General features: G+C 38.3%; 1 pseudogene; it reads right to left on the bottom strand.

Annotated features, from left to right (window-relative positions):
* Positions 1 to 5,534: 5,534 nt before the first annotated feature.
* On the bottom strand, positions 5,535 to 5,634 carry LOC140628890 (U6 spliceosomal RNA; annotated as a pseudogene).
* Between the last annotated feature and the right edge of the window lie 284 nt (positions 5,635 to 5,918).

The raw sequence follows: 5,918 nt of genomic DNA, 5'->3' as shown, positions 1-5,918 counted from the left end.
AGGGATAGAGGGAATATTCTTCAGCATCTTAAAAGCCATCTATGAAAAGCCCACAGCAAATATCATTCTCAATGGGGAAACACTGGGAGCCTTGACCCTAAGATCGGGAACAAGACAGGGATGTCCATTCTCACCACTGCTATTCAACATAGTACTAGAAGTCCTAGCCTCAGCAGTCAGGCAACAGAGAGAAATAAAAGTCATTCAAATTGGCAAAGAAGAAGTCATACTCTCCCTCTTTGCAGATGACATGATACTATACATAAAAAAACCCAAAAGACTCCACCCCAAGATTGCTAGAACTCATACAGCAATTTGACAGTGTGGCAGGATACAAAATCAATGCCCAGAAGTCAGTGGCATTTCTATACACTAACAATGAGACTGAAGAAAGAGAAATTAAGGAGTCAATCCCGTTTACAATTGCACCCAAAAGCATAAGATACCTAGGAATAAACCTAACCAAAGAGGTAAAGGATCTATACCCTAAAAACTACAGAACACTTCTGAAAGAAATTGAGGAAGACACAAAGAGATGGAAAAATATTCCATGCTCATGGATTGGCAGAATTAATATTGTGAAAATGTCAATGCTACCCAGGGCAATTTACACATTTAATGCAATCCCTATCAAAATACCATGGACTTTCTTCAGAGAGTTGGAACAAATCATCTTAAGATTTGTGTGGAATCAGAAAAGACCCCGAATAGCCAGGGGAATATTAAAACAGAAAACCATAGCTGGGGACATCACGATGCCAGATTCTAGGTTGTACTACAAAGCTGTGGTCATCAAGACAGTGTGGTACTGGCACAAAAACAGACACATAGATCAATGGAACAGAATAGAGAACCCAGAAATGGGCCCTCAACTCTATGGTCAACTAATATTCAACAAAGCAGGAAAGACTATCCACTGGAAAAAGGACAGTCTCTTCAGTAAATGGTGCCGGGAAAATTGGACATCCACATGCAGAAGAATGAAACTAGACCATTATCTTACACCATACACAAAGATAAACTCAAAATGGATGAAAGATCTAAATGTGAGACAAGAATCCATCAAAATCCTAGAGGAGAACACAGGCAACACCCTTTTTGAACTTGGCCACAGTAACTTCTTGCAAGATACATCTATGAAGGCAAGGGAAACAAAAGCAAAAATGAATTACTGGGACTTCATCAAGATGAAAAGCTTTTGCACAGCTAAAGAAACAGTCCACAAAACTAAAAGACAACCTACAGAATGGGAGAAGATATTTGCAAATGACCTATCAGATAAAGGGCTAGTATCCAAGATCTATAAAGAACTTATTCAACTCAACAACCAAGAAACAATCCAATCATGAAATGGGCAAAAGACATGAACAGAAATCTCACAGAGGAAGACATAGACATGGCCAACAAGCACATGAGAAAATGCTCCGCATCCCTGGCCATCAGGGAAATACAAATCAAAACCACAATGAGATACCACCTCACACCAGTGAGAATGGGGAATATTAACAAGGCAGGAAACAACACATGTTGGAGAGGATGTGGAGAAAGGGGAACCCTCTTGCACTGTTGGTGGGAACGTGAACTGGTGCAGCCATTCTGGAACTGTGTGGAGGTTCCTCCAAGAGTTAAAAATAGAACTTCCCTATGACCCAGCAATTGCACTGCTGGGGATTTACCCCAAAGATACAGATGCAGTGAAACGCCGGAACACCTGCACCCCGATGTTTCTAGCAGCAATGTCCACAATAGCCAAACTGTGGAAGAAGACTTGGTGTCCATCAACAGATGAATGGATAAAGAAGCTGTGGTCTATGTATACAATGGAATATTCCTCAGCCATTAGAAACGACAAATACCCACCATTTGCTTCCACGTGGATGGAACTGGAGGGTATTATGCTGAGTGAAATAAGTCAATTGGAGAAGGACAAACATTATATGGTCTCATTCATTTGGGGAATATAAAAAAAATAGTGAAAGGGAATAAAGGGGAAAGAAGAGAAAATGAGTGGGAAATATCAGTGAGGGTGACAGAACATGAGAGACACCTAACTGGGAAATGAGCAAGGGGTTGTAGAGGGGAGATGGGCTAGGTGACAGGCACTGATGGGGGCATTTGACGGGATGAGGACTGGGTGTTATGCTATATGTTGGCAAATCAAACTCCAATAAAAATATACAAAAAAATAAAATAAAATTGAGAATAAAAAAGTCAGGGGATCCCTGGGTGGCTCAGCGGTTTAGCACCTGCCTCGGCCCAGGGCATGATCCTGGTGTCCCAGGATCGAGTCCCACATCAGGCTCACCACATAGAGCCTGCTTCTCCCTCTGTCTGTGTCTCTGCCCACCCCCCTCATTAAATAAAAGACAAAAATCAAAAGTTGAAAAGAGGTAGTAGACAGGCTCCTAGACTTAAGTGTCAAATCCACTGCTCTCTGTGTGAGTTTGGGCAGACCAACTCAATCTGTTTGCATCTCCATTTCCTGGTAAAAATTAAAGCATTACAGAAACCCCAAGATCCAGCTTGAAAATATTGTATGATCCTCTGAAATTTGAAATGTTGATGAAAGTAAAGCTAATGATGTTTCATCCCATTCCTTCATTAGACTTAATTTAATAAGGTTCTCCATGGTAACTTCAATTGGCAATCGAAGCATTCCCTTCAGCTGTGTAAATTATGCCCCTAATTCCAATATAACTGTTCAAGTTTCCTTACCAAGTCTCTAAGTGCAAATTAACTTTGAAGCAGCTTTCCAATACAGGCTCCATTACAATTCATACCAAACTGGTCCTATCGGCTTCAGATTTTTCTCCTTAATTTTTTTCAGACACATGGAGTATAGTTTTACTGTTATTTTTATCCATTGCCTTTAGAGTTCTCTTTCTCATTCATTGCATCGAATGAAAGTATTTTAAAGTGTAAATCATATAGCAGCTTCAAGACTTAGGGGCTAATGCTTTTGGGGATCTTGCCTAATGGTATTCTGGGAGTCTGATCTCACTATTGTCAAGATATGAGTTGCCCTTGATACAGTGCAAAATGTCTTTGTTATATAACTCTTGCTTTAACAGACCACTCAGTTCCTTGGGAAAATCTAGACTAGGCAAACTCTCAGTGGTATTCATCTCTTCTTACAACCTGATACCTATCCTCTGCCAAAAACCTTAAGTACCTTATTGAATCTCCAAGTCAGAGCCTATTTTTCAAGGGGAAAACCTGGTTGTTGACCACAACTCAATGTATGGTGTCCATTCATGCCGTTGTGAGGTGCCTATTATGAAACTAGTCTGCTGTATTAGTCACGATTTCTACATTAATGTTTAACAAAGCAAATCCCTGCCCCTCCTCCATTTCTCAGTGGGTTACAACCATATAAATACAATTATCTATTCCTCTCTTATAGTTCTACAGATCAGCTGTTGGTCAAATGGACTGGACTACACTTGTCTAGCTTGGCTCCTGGCTGTGAGTGACTACATGTCTATTTTGCACATCTCTTTATTCTGTTAAACAGTTAATGTGTTTTTCACGGCAGAGGATAGGTTTGCAAGAGGGCTGGCAAGAACTTTCCATGTTTCTTTAAAGCCTATAGCTGAGGGGCACCTGGATGGCTCAGCGGTTGAGTGTCTACCTTTGGCCCAGGTCGTGATCCCGGGTCCAGGGACCAAGTCCTACATCGGGCTCTGTGCATGGAGCCTGCTTCTCTTTCTGCCTATGTCTCTGCTTCTCTCTGTGTGTCTCTCATAAATAAATAAATAAAATCTTAAAAAAAAAACCTATAGCTGAAAACTGTCATACTCTCAATTCTGCCCACATTTTATTGACTAAAGCAAATCATATGACCAAGCCGAACATCAGTGCACAGAGGAAGTATATTCTATACATGGAGAATCCATGACAAGGACAGGGAGGGAAAGAAGAATTGCAAACAAATAATACCACAAGTCACTTCTGCTTACTAATTTAAAGAGAAAAAAAGTAAATTCAACTACTATTACTAAAATATGTTAAAGTTATTTCTTTTTCACCTTTCTGTTAGACAGTGAGAATCTGGGCTTTGGAAGAATACTCTCAGTTCCAGTGATCTTGTCGTTCTTTCTCCCTGCCTAGACTCAGAGAGCCTAGTCCAACAGCCTGGGCTGACATTCTAGTGCTCCTAAGGTGTAAGGTGAGAAGGAGCCACTGACTTGGAGATCCAGTGAGGATATTTAGCTTTTGGGGCAGGGATGGGGTATCAGATCATGTGAGGAGATGGGTACCACTGAGAGTTTTCCTAGCCTTGATTTTCTCTAAAAACTGGGTGGCCTAATCAAGAGTCACAAAAAAGAAAATTTTGTAATGTATCAGGGTAACTCTTGAGAAGAGTGAGATGTGAGACCCAGAAGAATATTGAGCAAGATCCCTCAAAAGTGCTAGCAGGTAAAAAACCTTGAAGCTGCTGTATGATTGATAAACTCTCTAATAAGGTGTCTACACCTTAAAATGAAAAATAGCTTTTCTGCACTCCTAGTTCCATTCCCTCCCATTTTCTCAACTGAGATTCAAAAAGACGTAATTGTTTTCAGAGAATGTTAGGTCAGAGTTTGCACATATCTTTGGCTGAAGTGTGTCATTGACTACCAACACTTATCAGGCTCAGAACAGCCACTAAGGAATATTTTGGAAACTTGAGGGGGGATTTTTATTTTTCACAATGAATTGATGATAGCACAGGTATTTGGTAAGCCAGGGATGATAGATCTCTTACAATGAGCACTACACTGAACAACTATTCTATATTCTATGTAAGTTTTTAATGTCTTATCAATCTTATAGAAGAAAATCCCATTTGTAAGTATTTATACCTACAACCTAACTCCATGGCACACAAAGTGTTTTTTGCAAGGTGTTAATTTGCACTTAATTTTCTAGAAATATAACTTTTGTATAAATTACAGTTAGACTGTATTTGTTTCCTGAGCTTTGTTTGAAACTTTACTAAGGGTTGTGTACCTTTCAGGAAACCCATGTCCCTGAGGCAATGCTGCATATATAGTTGAGTCATCAATACAACACACCTGCATCATTCTGCAGCTGTAGCTGGTATAGTCACATTGGTTATAATAAAGGATCCAAGCAATAAACATCATGTTTTAAAGTGTAGTCATGCCTAAATGCATATTGAAATATATTATAAATTTCATATTTCTATGTAGGGTATTATATTTAATAAAACATTGAAACTACTCTCCTTTTATTTCTCCTTTATATAACAGTTCATATATTTTACTGCTTTTTTAAAACTTATCTATATAAGCATATTACATATGAATTACATTTCATGGTAATAAAGAGCGCCTACAAAATTATTTGTTATAAAAAGGGAACAAGTTTTGATAGATTTGAGAACCCCCCTCTATGCCATCCTACTGTTTGTTTTCCCCCTATCTTGTCTTTTAAAATAATGCATAGTCACTGTCACTTTTTTGCATTTATTTTATTAATTATTAATTTCATGAGAGTCACTCACTTTGTTTTGAATATTGGTAGTTTTTTTTAATATGGAATACTTTATGAATTTGCATGTCTTCCTTGCACAGGGGCCATGCTAATCTCTGTATCATTATAATTTTAGCATGTGTGCTACTGAAGCAAGAACTTGGCAATTTTTAATATTTTCATTCCTGTATGATATTCCATTGTAAAAAGAACTATAATTCACTTATCTATACTACTCTTATACCCCCAGTTTTAGTGAGAAATAATTAGCAAATATCACTGTGTAAATTTAAGGCTAACAACATGATGGTTTTCAGTGTCAGTTCTTGATTAACTATTTAGAATTATAAATTAATAAAATCAAATTTAATGAAGCAATCCTGATAAATGTCTAGGTTATCATCAAGTCCAAAAATTCAAGTGTCAAGAATTTTTTCTCT

Source organism: Canis lupus, chromosome X (genome assembly GCF_048164855.1).
Source record: "Canis lupus baileyi chromosome X, mCanLup2.hap1, whole genome shotgun sequence".
NCBI classification, from domain to species: domain Eukaryota; kingdom Metazoa; phylum Chordata; class Mammalia; order Carnivora; family Canidae; genus Canis; species Canis lupus.
This window is presented reverse-complemented; position numbering and strand designations above follow the sequence as displayed.